The sequence below is a fragment of the Malania oleifera genome, chromosome 3, assembly GCF_029873635.1.
Source record: "Malania oleifera isolate guangnan ecotype guangnan chromosome 3, ASM2987363v1, whole genome shotgun sequence".
NCBI classification, from domain to species: domain Eukaryota; kingdom Viridiplantae; phylum Streptophyta; class Magnoliopsida; order Santalales; family Ximeniaceae; genus Malania; species Malania oleifera.
In genome coordinates, this window is record NC_080419.1 from 121,436,092 (window position 1) to 121,451,298 (window position 15,207).

Below are 15,207 nucleotides of genomic sequence, written 5' to 3' on the forward strand. Positions count from 1 at the left end.
GTTGATAAGTAACCTAAGATGGTTTTTTGGCCACTTTTAAGTGGCACTATTTGTAGACAAGGTTAGTTTCATGATATAAGAAAATTTAGTGACTATTTTATAATTTAAAAAATACATTAGAAAATAATTATATATTATTTTATTATGTATTGTAATATATTAATTTTTAATGAAATATAATTCAATTATGGAATGAAAAAGAAGAATTGTTTATTAATTTAAATTAAAGCTAAAAATTGGAAATACTTATTTAGTTAATAATATTATTTTAGCATATATTAATATGGTAATCATATGCTATAAATATAAATTAAGAACAACATTATTGTTAATAAAATAATAATATCATATTATTTTTACTTAATAAGTTTTAGTTAAATTGTTAATTAAAAATTAATCTTATATTATTTTACCATGCATTATAACCTATTAATTATTAATAAAATATAATCAAATTTTGAAATGAAAAGAATCATCTATAAATTTAAATTAACATTAAGGAAACTTAAAATTTTAATTTTTTTTATTAATACTATTTTTAACATAAATTAATGTGATAATCATATCTTATAAATATAATTAATAACAATATTATTGTTAATTAATAATAATATTATATTATTTTAGATAATATAAAATAATTAAAATTTAATTATAAAATTAATACAATTATTATTTAAAATTTTAATTATAAAAAAATATTGATATTTTTGTTTAATATATATTTAAAATATATATTAGTTATTATAATTCAATTTTGGATTGAACAAGAACTATTTATTAATTTAAATTGACATTATAAATTAAAACTTCATATTTAATTAATAATATTATTTTTTCATAATTTAATATGATAGTAACATGTTATAAATATACATTAATAACAAGATTATTATTAATCAAAAATAATAATCTTATATTATTTTCTAATATAAAATTATTTAATTATAAATAATTACAATAATTATTAATGAAATTGTTAATAAAAAGTGTTAAAATGTTTAATTTAGAATATGTTTAAAATTAATCATATAATTACTCTATAATAAAAATAAGTATTCAAATACTACTTATTTTATACACAATTAAATATCACTTATAACTTTCAGTACTTTTCTAGTTGAATACTTATCATCCATACTTACTAAATTCAATACTTTTTTTAAAAAGGCATTTCCGTAGAAGTAGTTTCAGATGATTCCTAAACCATTTGTATTGATAGATGGAGCCAACAGCCAAAACTTATTTGCAGTTTGTATGATTTTAAGTGAAGCTATCTACTACTTACACATGGGTAGGGATGAAAAAACATGCATATAAAATTATGGTTATTCTTTTTCTAATAGACATCCTCAAAATTAAAGTTAGGAACTTTTATGTTGCAAGTATCAAGTTTGAATCCTAAAAAGGGTGAGATAGGCTATGGGATGGGAAAGTTAGGGCCTTCTTTTCACCATGGACGACTTTTTGATCTGTCATATTTGATACCCAGAAAGTTTAGGAAAAATTAGATTACAACCATTCAAAATTCATTTGAATTCATCTTGAGGAAGACAATGTTTCATCTTGTTGACCAATGGTAGGGAAGATCTTTTCTTACTTTGATTAAATTTAGATTTCTTTTATGGCATTCAATGCTTTAACCTGGACATTCCTATAAATGTGGGAGATAATGTATGATGTAGCCTCTCATTCCATGAAAATGAAAAAATTAATTCTTTCATATTTTTATTTTATCCCCATGTCGTACTTTTGGATTTCAAAATTTCTTGCTTTGAATTTTTACTGGTCTAAACGCAATTAGAAAGGCAAATGCAAATTAAAAAAAATGGAAAAAGAAAGAAGAAAATAAATTATTTTTTCTTTGGGAGATTGAATTTAGATTTATATTTGATTTGAATAAAATATAATATAACATAAGATTATATTGAAATATATTTAAATCTATTCAAATTCAAATTCAAAACATGCACTACAATTGACAAAACACAAGGAATCAAATACTTTCACGTTAATTTTCTAAAATCCTCATTTGGAACTAGGAAAATACGAGGAAAAGAAAAAGAAAACATAAAAGAATTCACTTTCTCATATTTGATTATCAAGAAAATTTAAAAATAAAAATAAAAATAAATCAAATCAACAAACAAAAATTTGATTTTATGCACCTTTTACATTTAACTTTCCTTAATTTTTAATCATATTTAAACAAATATTTATTTTTAATCATATTTGATATAAAAAGAAAAATATAATAAAAAATAAATTTTCTTTCCATTTTCCTTTCCGAAATAAAAACTCATTTTTCTTTACATTTTCCTATTATATTAAATATTATCAAAAATAAAAGTTTGTCTTAATATGATTAAAAATTAAGAAAAACATATAATGATGTGTAAAATTGAATTTTATTTATAAATTTATATATTTTTTAATTTTTTCCTTGATGACCAAACATGAAAATGTGGGTTCTTGATATTTTCCTTTCTTTTCCTCCATAAATTTTAAGTTCCAAATAGAGTCTAAGGAAAAGATGAAAAAGTACCAATCCATAGCATGGTTCTTGGAAAGACTCGGAAAATTTTAATGCTTAAATAATTAGGAAAATGATAAATGGGATAAATAAATAAGGAATAAAGGGGAAAAGGAAAAATTTTGGAAGAAGGGAACAACAGACCTCATCGACGAGTTCCATGTCCCGTCGACAAGTGTTCATTAAAGATCGTCAACGAAGTTCAGTTCCTCATCGACGAGAAGATCCCGAATTAGCAAATTTCAAATTTTAAGACTCATCGACAAATGAATCTCCTCGTCGACGAAGTTCCTTCTATGACTCGTCGACGAATCTTGTTTACTCGTCGATGAGTCCACGTGGCAGCAGCATGTATAAAAGGGTTTGGGGAAGCTTCTTGGCAAAGGAAAACTATTTTTCCTTCGAATTTCTCTCTCTAAAACGTCTCTCTCCCTTCTCTCTAACTTTTTGGCCTGGATTTAGTCCAAATTGATTATCGGAGACCGCTACAGTGTTCTAGGGAAGATTCTCTACACATCTAGCGAAGCAGTTATCTAAACTGGACTTTTCGACAAACACTCCAAAGTTAAGGTAAGGATTAAGATTATTGGTTTTGGGTTTTAAAGGTTTATTTGAATTTATAAGTTGAAAACATACAGAAATAGTAGTTTATTTAATTAAATTAGGATTTTTGATTCAAGGTCCGGATGAGCGTCACAGACATCTTTTGGGGATTCCTGTTGGTGAAGTTCAAGAAAGTAGGTAAGGGGGAAAAAATATTAAACCAGATTTTTATGAATTAATTGGAAAATGAAATATTTTATGAATATGCAAGTATATGTTTTTATATGGGTTTAAAAAGTCAATAGTTTAAATTACGTTTTCTAAGCCTAGGGTTGTTTTATTAGATATGTATATGTGAAAATGGACTGATGAAAAGGAAAGATTTTTCAGGGTAATTATGTAAGAAATTAAAGATATAAATTCATTATAAGAATAATAAATGAGGGTTGACTTATTTTACAAAACATATTTGAAATATATTGCTAAATTGTGTGGCATGAATAAAATGGAAACTATGTGATGAATTATTATATGTACATTTATGAGATGTTGGGAATATTGAAACGTGATAAAAATATGTATTACATGTGTATTATTTGATATTACATGAGATCCACTTAAGGAGGACTTTACACGAGATCCACACAACGTGGACTATTACAGATGATGTATATGACATGAGATCCACGTAATGTGGACTTTACATGAGATCCACATAGGTTGGACTTTACATGAGATTCACGTAGGTTGGACTTTACACGAGATCCACGTAATGTGGAATGTTACATGAGATTCACTTAAGGTGGACTTTACATGAGATCCACGTAGGTTGGACTTTACATGAGATCCACGCAAGGTGGGCTTTATATGAGTTTTATGTAATGTGAACTATGAAAATGAACTACGTAATATGAACTAATTGAGAACATGAAAAGATGTATATATAGAGATAACAAATACCAAGTAAAGTAAGAATGAATTGTATATATTGCAGTATCAGTATTCACGCTATTATGATATGTATTTATACGAACGGGACAAACTCTTCACCTGAGGGCATGCTGAGAAAGACAAGTGCCCTAATAGGTATCAGATGTAGCATTAGGCTGCATAATATATTAGGGAAGAGGAAAATTACTTGTATAGGCGGGTAAATTTCCTTATTCTCGAGAGCCTTTACTGGTAAACCATTGTATTTCACTGTGTGAATACGAGATTAATTCTTCATTTGAGGGCTTACTGAGTAAGGTAAGTGCCCTGATATGCTTTGGTTGTGACCATTGGTTGTGATGACCCAAAAATATATATATATATATATATATATATATATATATATATATATATATGATTAAAGTACAATAATAATAAAATAATAAAAATAGTCATTAAGTTAATATCAATACGGAAGTGTTTTTCTGTAGGATCCTTGATTCCATGTTTGATGCCTAAGAAAGACCTTGTCTTAGCGAGTGCTCAGAGACCATTGCGGCTCAGTCGCTCCCTGGAGGTCGGCCTGGTCAAAATGGAATTTCATAGGATAAACAGGATAGACACTGTTTGTACACGTAAATAAGTATATATACATAAAATAGTGTTTTGACAGACATAATTCGTAGAAATACATAATAAGATGATAATAATATAGGTATCATATGTGGGGCCCACAAGACTATGTGGGGTCCACATGAGTCCCGGAGCCACAAGACACTGTTTATATACGTAAATAAGTACATAAAATAATGTTTTAACTGATATAATTTGAAGAAATATATGATAAAATAATAATAATATAGGTATCCTATGCGGGGCCCACAAGACTGTGTGGGGCCCACATGAGTCCCGAAGCCGTATGGAGGTTTACACGAGTCTCAAAGTTATGTAGGATGCATAAAATCGTATAAGAGTTATTCGAGTTACGTAGGATTCATTCAGGTCTCGAAGTTGTGTGGGGCCCACAAGACCATGTGGGGCCCACATGAGTTTTCAAAATTTAAATTTAATTCTTGTTCAAAAATAAATAATAAAATAAATAAATACTTAAAATAGTTTATAAGTAATAACAATGATAATAATAATGACAATAATGATTAAGAAAAATAATAAAATAATAAAATAATTAATTAACTAATTGATTAATTAATTAGGTAAGTAGTTAATTAAAAATTTATTTAATGGGAATGGTAGCAAGCACTCCCACATGGCCTCCATCCCCATCCCATACTCAACTAATACCTTGCCCATCCCTTGCCCATTCTTTAATTTTAAAAAATTATAATTTCACCCATCTCCCCACACTTTTATAAATTCTATTTCTTCCCCAAAATTTTCCTATAAATAGGGAGCTTTCAACCTTCATTTTTCACAACAATTTTCTAAGGAAGAGAAAGATTAGTGAGTGAAAGAATTTGTGGTGGAGTGAGAATTTTGAGTAAGTTCTCACTCACCCACTCTTTCCGATCTCATATCTTAAAGATAGTTATTGTGTTCGTAGCACACGGTAAAAGAAGAAGGTAAGTAAATTTTGATTATGTTAGTTACTTTTTATTTTAAATTCATACCCGAGTTTATTTTGTACGTAAATTTTAATTATGTTACTTAGTTCCACAAAATTTCCATGAGTTTATTTTTACGCATATTTAATTATACCAGTTCTATCTTTAATATACTTGCATCTATTTTTGGGTTAAGAAATGTTCCAATCCCCTCAGGTAAATTTTCAGCATTTCTTTCTATTCAAAAATAAAATTATATATATTTATAACACAAAAATTGTATGGCATGAGTTTATTTCTACGTTACATTTTTTACGTAAATATGAGTAAAGATGAGATTTTCACGATATTATTTTAAATTGCATAAATTATAATAAGATGATTTTCAAACCCCTTATGGCAACGAAAGTTCAAAGTTACAGATACTCGGTACCGCAGCTTAAAGTTTATACGGATCAGAGTGCACCCACACTGTTTACAGAGTGGTTATTTATGTTAGTGGATTTCTCCTGAGTGCACACCTGGTTCCGGACCAGGACTTAATAAGGAAAATCTCACTTAAAGTTTACGTACGTTGATTTAGTTTGGTCGGCCAGCCAGTTAAGTCCAGTCTTCGGACCGCACAACCCAGTCATGGGGGTAAACATGACTTACGGCAAACAGGCCTAAGGGTGGTTTTTACAATATATGTTTATACATATTTAATTACGTGTACAAAGTTACTGATGATTTGAAGGGAAAGTGTAAGTTTACGTGAAAATGATCATTTTGGTGCTTAAATGACGATCTAAGGAAAACGTATAAGGAAAAGTATATGTATGTTTATCATTAAATATTTTTACAGTTTTAAAGTTAAAAGTTTAATTTAACAGTTATAGTATATGATTGTAAAAATTTACTGTTAAAATTGATGACAAAAGTTTTATGCAGGAATTTTTAAATTTATGTTTATTCTAAAAGCAGTCTTGAAGTTATAGTATTAAATATTATTTTACGAAATTCTTTAAAAGCTCATTTTGGCCATACACTAATAATAATCTTATTTACTTACTGAGCGTCGTCTCACCCCAATCATATTTTATTTCAGATAACTCTGAAGGACATGTTGGAAATCAGGCTTAGCAAGCATGCGGGTGGGGATTAGAAAAATAAAGATTTACTTAGAAACATTAGTATGATTTCAGATATTTACGTTTGTGTAATTTTCTTCTTTTGAAATAAGTGATTGTAACATGAATAATTAGCGCTCTGGTTTAATAAGAATCGAGTTTATTTGCTTCCACTGTAAATCAGTAGTAAAGAGTTAATATCCCAGGCCCCTCGGGGTCGGGGTGTTACATTGGTTGCCTAAAGTATTAGAGCAGAGGAGTGCTACTTGTATGGGTGGGTAATCACTCCAATCCTTAGGAAATCTCATTGGTAAAATACCTTGCATGTGTTTGATTAGGTTCAAGAAAGAATTTAAGAAATTATGATTAAATGTAAATGATGATTTTTTATATGTTATATACAAACCTCATGTTGGTCACACGCTGATTTAATATATTATTTCTTCCCTTACTGAGATGTATCTCACCCGAATACAAATTTATTTTTTTCAAGACTTCTACGAGATCAAGCTTAGAGAGCTCCAGGTTATTACAACATTTTTGAGTTATAAAAAGAAAGGGTATAATGTTAATGATATTTTGGGATGTATAAAGTTTATGTTTTATGTTTTATGTTATAAGTTGTGACGACCTGCTTAATTTCCACACAAAAAAATTTTTAACACAATAAAATCTAGTAGATCATAATCCACCTAGACTCGTGGGTACCAGGGATACATCAGAACACATAACAGAAGCCTAAGCAACAGGATACATACAATCACAATATCATAAATATGAAAACCTCCATCACAATACCATAAATACTAGAGTCACTAAATTCACTATATTTCAGTATACACATCCCAAAAACAAGATCTAGGGACATTTCCCACAAAATCCAACTGTCCCTACTAAAAACTTACCCTTCCAAGAGGGCATGTCAACAGCACTAAATCAGCGAGGTTTTTCCCACTCTCCTATCAGGGGCTCCTGAAAAGTTTATAAAATTCGGGGTGAGACACCTCTCAGTAAGGGAAATAAACTAATACTAGTGTGTGGAAACATGAGTATTCCGTGTTATACATATACCATACAAAACATATTCAATAAACTGTTATGTCGAATATGGGAAAACATATATATCATCAAAACATGGCAGAACATACTGCATTTCATAAACATATATCATCTCATATAATAATAATACAAAAACAATCCTAGTAGGTTAGCTGGTTGTTGTCATGTATTACCCCCACATGATTGAGTTGTGTGGTCCGAAGGCGGGACCTGACAATGGTTGGCCGACCACTGCCAAGTCAAAAGTACAGTCTGTAAGTCTAATGGGTCTGCCAGACCTGGTCCGTACACCAAGGGCGCTCACACACTTCTTAAAACCACATCAACCATCCAATCTCACACCACTCTGTACAGTAGCGTTAACACAAATATCATGATCATGATGACCATGGACACTTAACAACGGTATCGTGCAAGTGCTAGCCTAGACCAAGCCAACCAAGTTCTGATATCATATAACATATACTGAAACAGTGATACATGGATATTTCATATCATTAATTATCAAATTAATCGTATCATTAATTATCAAATCAATCATATCATTTTGCATATATATATATATATATATATATGTATATCATGAAAATCATCGGCTCGTACGCCGGTACTTCACATTTTTCCATAGCTCGGCCCGTACGCCATCAAATCATATCCATAGCACAGCCCGTACGCTGACAAATCATTTCCATAGCTTGGCCCGTACGCCGACAAATCATATCCATAGCACAGCTTGTACGCTGACAAATCATTTCCATAGCTCGGCCCGTATGCCGGCAAATCATACACATAGGTCGGCCCGTACATCAGTTTTTCATTATAAAAATCTGTATCAATAACATATTCCCAAAAAACAGTATTTCATAACAATTTCTACTCATGCCACACTAAATAGGTTTTTCGTATATTTAACATACCATCATTTTCAACAATATTTTCCAAATATAAATCATATATAAATATATTTATTTTACTGAAGTCAAATGTTGTAATAATATACATACATTTTCATAAAAGAATTAACTTAGTTTATCCCCTTACCTGATTCTTGAAAAGCCCCTAAGAAAATCTATCCCGCACCCGTAGGGTTCCCTACTCAACACCCTGGAAACAACATTCCCCAAAACTAAAGTTCAATATTTCTACACGTACAACACTTTCTACAACTGTCAAATAACCAAATACTGAGTAGGAAACCTTACCCTAGATTTGGGATGGTTTCCAACTTAGCCCCACCAACGATCCGCTCTGACAGACTTGTAGAGAACTTTCCCAAGAACGTTGTGGTGGCTTTAGATCGTCGAACCAGCAAAAATCCAACCCAAAATCTTAAAGAGAAGGAGGAGAAACCGTATGAGGAGATAGAGAGAGATTCGGTGCAGAAAAGTGACTGAAAATTCTCGTTTAACCTTATTCATACTTCGGGATTCATCGACGAGACACTTCACCTCATCAACGAGTCTTGTAAGAAGTTCGTCGACGAACTTTGACCCTTGTCGGCGAATTTTAGGTTTCCACAAATCCTCTCTCGGCATCTTCTCCTCGACGAATCCTGTCCCGTCGACGAGTTGCTCTTATACCCTCAAAGACGAGTCCCCTGTGTTCGTCAACGAGGAGCTGAAAATTTTCTCAAGATTTTCCCATTTAATACGGAACGTCGTCAATAAAGTCGACTGCTTCCTTCTGTTCCTGTTTCCATTTCCCTTTCTTTTTATTATTTAAATACCATTATTCTTCGGGTCGTTACATAAGTCTTCTAAGAAATGGATGATTGTGAATAGTGGAAGTTGTGGATTATGTTTTTGGAGTTATGAATATATATGGATACATGTGGATGTATGATTTATGTTGGAATGTAGATAGATGTAAAAAACTCTGGTATTATACTGATTGAAGACTGTAGTTATGTTTTCTGCTGCATAATTATAAATGGAATAATAGGTACAAGAAAATGAATGACGCGGCACTCAGGTCACACAAGGCGAGTTCGGGCACCACAAGACACAGTTAATCAGGTATAATGCATCGGACCGGGTTTTTGAGTTTAGGGTGTTATAGTTCTTCACACAAACAATTTTTTAAATACGTCCAAGAAAATGTCGCATAGTGATGCTTCATAACTCGACTTTTATACAAAATCATGCTTTGAAAGTCTCCCATTTTGCAACCTACCAAATAAAAGTCTATATAACTTTGTAATTTTTTTTCAAAAAATGTAACAAATTAAAAAATCTAAAAAATAATAAAAGGGTGTTTTCCATTTATTCGCATGCAAGTCTAGAAATTTAAAAAAAAAAAATTGAAGCATTTTGTAATTACTTAAAGAAAATTGAAAATAACAACTTCTACGCCTTCGATTTGTTTAATTGTTTAGAATGAACTTTCTTGCAGCCTATCATCCCATGAAATGTCGAATAGGAAAATTCTTACATTGTGTTAGAGAACTCATCCTCAAAACCTAGGTGTCAAAGAGAAAGAGCTAAGAGGATCTTATACTAGTCTTGGAACTGCTCACAAAGACATGTGGGACTAAACACACATTAATACTCCCCCTCGAGCCCATGGGGGAAATGAGGCAAGGAGAAGTCCAGCCCACGGAGGAGCTAAGCAACCCAAGGTCCTGCTCCTCTGATACCATGTTAGAGAACTCATCCTCAAAACCTAAGTGTCAATGAGAGAAAGTTAAGAGGATCTTATATTGGCCTTGGAACTGCTCACAGAGACATATGGGACTGAACGCACATTAATACATTGAATAATAATACATGCAACAGTTTCCGGGTTTCATGCCATGTAAGAACCTGACCCGTGGCGTATGGATTTAATAAATAAAAGAAGGGTAAAAATGTAATTTGTGCAAGCTTCGTCAACGAGGCCATAGTTCGTCAACGAAGGCCCTTCTGTACCTCGTCGATGAAATTCAAAGGCTCGTCGACGAGGAGAAACCACAAGGTTTTGGGAAATTCAAAATATCAGGCTCGTCGACGAAACTGTTGTCCGCCCGAGTCAAAGGGCTATAAAATATCTTTTGGTTGCTTAATTTTTAATAAAACTCATTTTTTTTTTCTCTCTCTCTCTAGAATTCGGAACTCTCTCTCTCTCTCTCTCTCTCTCTTCGAGCTCTTCGTCATTTGTCGCCTAATTCGTTAATTCGATGCTACTGTGAGGATCAGAGGAGGATTCTCTTTAGGAATAGTGGATCGGAATCCCGTTTCGAGTCTTTTCGGGTTTCGGCTCAAAATCAAGGTAAGGCTCGATTTTTCGTTTCTATTTTAGAATATGTGTAGTAGTAGAAATCGTAAGGAAGTATTGTTCTTGGTTGTTTAGGTTTTGGAGTCTTGGTTCATAGTTTTGAGGACTGTAGAGTTCATAGTTGAATTTTGGGTTAAGGTAAGGGGATTCTATTTATATTAGTTCATTTTCAAAATCGAGAGCGGTAAACCTATAAGTTACAATCGTATATATGTTTTGGTTACTTACTTGAGAAAATCTATCGAGTAAAATACGAGATTTTCGAGTTATAGTTTTTCGGGAAAATTGGGGATTTCGAGTATCATCTCTACTTTGTTTGGAAAGTCATTGATTATGTTTTAAATTGTATTATTGAGATGACCATATTCCATATTTGTATAAAATTGTATTCTTGAACTGGAAAATGATATGATTTGTCGTAAACCAAACAAGTGTGGAATGTATGGTTGTATGTAATTGTTACAAGTATTTTGTAAAATAGCTAGGGGCGGCTAATTACCGTACACTTATATGTATAGGAACGTGTGTTCCAAAATGATTTCAGGTTTTGTGAAATCGACTAGAGGCGGCTAATTACCGTACGCTGTGCCATGTACCGGTTCATTACCGTGGGTGAGAGTGTCTGGTTCTATATCTGAGGGTGTGAAATATCACCAGTGTGTTACGGATGGTCACCAATGGGTGTGAGTTACATCGTATTGGCAATGTAATCTCTGTAAGACTTCGGTCTTCGCAGCGTAGTTGTGTATTTAGTGTGATGACACTAACCGTATGTTTTGGGTATCGTATGTATTGGAATGTTTTGTGAAAATACTTTCACACTGGAACTGTATGAAATTGTATGAAACTATATAGAAATATTTCAAATTGTATTGTATTGTATGGTGTTATGATTTACGAAAAATAACACAGGTATGTCACACATTAATATAACCTGCTTTCTTCCTTATTGAGAGGTGTCTCACCCCGAATGTACGTACAACTATTTTCAGGTCCTTCGGGTAGCTGAAACTAGCATCCTAGCATCCAGAAGCAAGGGATGTTGTTTAGTTGCTTCTAGTGCCTAATAGGTACGAGTTTTGTAACCGAGTTGTCGTGATAGATTTTGTGGACACCCGGAGTATGTATTGTATTTATGGGGATGTATATTCTAGTATTGTATAAACTTTGGTATGGTACCTGCATATGTATAGAAAGACCGTATTTCGCTGCGTATTTGATGAGTATGGATTTGTATATGTATATGTGTAGGGTTTCTATTTACCCCACGGGGTCGGACCCTTTTATTGTTGTGTATCATGTATGTTTGATTGATACAGAGACAGGTTAGGTTACTTTTCTTTACCTCTGGGCCCTTTTGCTAGAACAAGCCCAAATTTAGGTGGAGTTATAGTTTCAAAAATCAATTGATAAGTTTGCAATTAGTTTAGTATTGCTAGTGGCAAATCAAGAGCCATAGTGGGTGTGGAGAAGCATGGAGATCTAGAAGAATCAATGACTTGAAGTTTATTGGGTGTGTGTAATGTATGTGTGTGTAATACTGGCCATATATTAACAATATATGTAGAGTTGTAAAAAATATATCTGTATGCAATATTATAATCTTTTCACACACAGCGGGTCCCAAGTTCGGGTAAAGGAGGAGGGTTACCTTAGATAGCTGATAACTAACATAAAACTTATTAGACATCTGTGAGTGTCCTACGAGCGATGTGGTGCACTTATACCAAGGTGTAGTGAGAATTGGCGAGGATGGGTTAGGTTGTTGCTCCACAGTGATGTGTCGTGTTGATACCTGGGTACCATGTCAAATATGCAAGGGTTCCTACAACTTTCTTGATGTAGGAAGGTAAAGAAGTTAGTTCATGAGACTAGGATTAGATTGGCAATATGGAATATGGGTACACTTACAACTTTGGCATATAAGAAAAGAAAAACATAAGTGGGTAGAAATCATTGTAGACAAAGACTAAAAAGTTGTTTTGTAGGCTTGTAGTTGTTAAAAGAATAGGGGATAAAATCATAAAAGTCAAGATGGTCTTAAATCAAGTGATAATAAATGTCTTTAGTGCTTATGATCCTCAAATACAAGTAGTAGAAAGCCTAAAAAGATAATTTTGGTAAGTTATTTTAGAGTCCTATGGAAGCCATGTAAACCATAAACATCACATTCTATTTTTTTTCATAGAATTATATTCTGATATATATTGTTTATGAGATGCATGAACACGTTACATTATTTAATGCTTATTATATGAAGCTCTTGTGCACTCGTAAAATTTATTACTGGTTGGATTATTGTGAACTGTTTATTGTAAACACCTAGGTTTGGAGCATATCTCTATGGAAAATGCCATATTTAAAGGAGAAATGTAGCCAAAATTTTTCAAAAAACATGTACTAGTTTTTTTTACTTTCTTAATTTGTAGGGTTTGCAACCGTCACAATATCAGCACGATGACATGTACTACGGATGCAGCTTTTGACTTTTTTTGTTATCTGAATAGATGAAATTTCTGTATTTGAATTTGAATTTGTATAATGTATTTGTATTTAAATTTGAATTTGTATTATATATTTGTATTTAAATTTGAATTTGTATATTATATTTGTATTTGAATTTGAATTTGTATAATATATTTGTATTTTTATTTAACTTTGAATTTGAATTTTAATTAGAATTAGAATTTTGAATAATTTATGAATTTTTTAGGAAATATGGTTTACTGTTACGTATACAAAAATGTAATTACAGATTTTTATAGGAATTAATAATTGAAAAAAAATCAATTTAAAATTATTAGTGACAATTTTAATACCGTCACTACTAATTGTCCAATTTAAGTATTAGTGAAGGTTTCAAAACCGTCATTAATAATTGCCTTTTTTAAAGAATTTTAGTGAAAGTTTTCAAATTGACACTAATAATATAATATTAGTGATGGTTTTATAGTATTAGTGACAGTTTGAAAACCGTCACTAATAGTTGCCTGTGAGCAATAGTGACAATTTTCAAACCGTCACTAATAATAGAGCATTAGTGATGAATTTAAAACTGTCACTAATACTATGACTTTAGTGACGATTTTTTATCGAACCGATGTAGAATTTATAGTGGCAGACTTAGAATTTTTAGTGATGATTTTAATCCGTCACTAGTACTCTATTATTAGTAATGACAGATATAGCGACTAATTCAAAACCGTCACTAATAACCTTATTTAATAACCTTATTTTTTATAGTGTTTAAGTTTATGTTTTATGTTTTTATGTTTTAAGTCTGTTAAGAAATGAATGATTGTGAATACTGAAATGTTTTGGAGATGTGTGTATATATGGAAATGCAGGTGATGAATGGATAATATGGATTGTAGATAGGAAGTAGTAAACTCTAGTATTATGGTATTATATTTATGGAGATTATGTTTATGTTTTTCACTGTGTATGTTATGGATTATGGATTATCAGGATTTTATCAAGTATAACACACAGGACACGGGTTTATGGGTTCGAGGCATTACAGCTGGACTAAGCCCTAAGGGATCAACCCAGACAAAGTCAAAACAATCCATCTACTAACTACGTCTGCAGGCATTCACAACCCAGTTGCGGGTTTGATTGCCTTACCACTTTCTAATCCGGACCCCAGGGAAGGTACAACCTCTCCGTAGGCTAATCGGCTGAAACCACCCTACACTTCTATCCAGAACAGTGTGGGCGCACATGGCCAAATTATAAATTTCCTAGCAACGATATTATGCACAATACAACTGGTCCTCAGGGTTCCTAAATGATATCATGCATTTTAAGTACTAAAAACTGTAGTTAAAACTCATTTCTTATAAAACCTATAATTTCATAAAACCCGGCCCCCGGCCATCATATACAACTAGGCTCACAACCATTAAACAAAACCTCGGCCCTTAGCCGTTTACTAAAACCCAACCATCGACTGTCACATAAAACCTGGCCTGCAACTGTCATATCAGATCCCTGTATTTTTCACAAGCAGCTCCAGTATGCTTCACAATCAGTTCTAGTATTTCACAAACATTTCCAAATCCGACTATATAATAATTCATACATATCATTCACCTACCACACGATTTCAGTATTTGGATAAAGTCCAATAATCAACCACAAAAACATAGTATATTTAGTTCACGTGTTAAAACAGAGTTTCCACCGTTCATTCTATTCAAAATACGATATCATATAT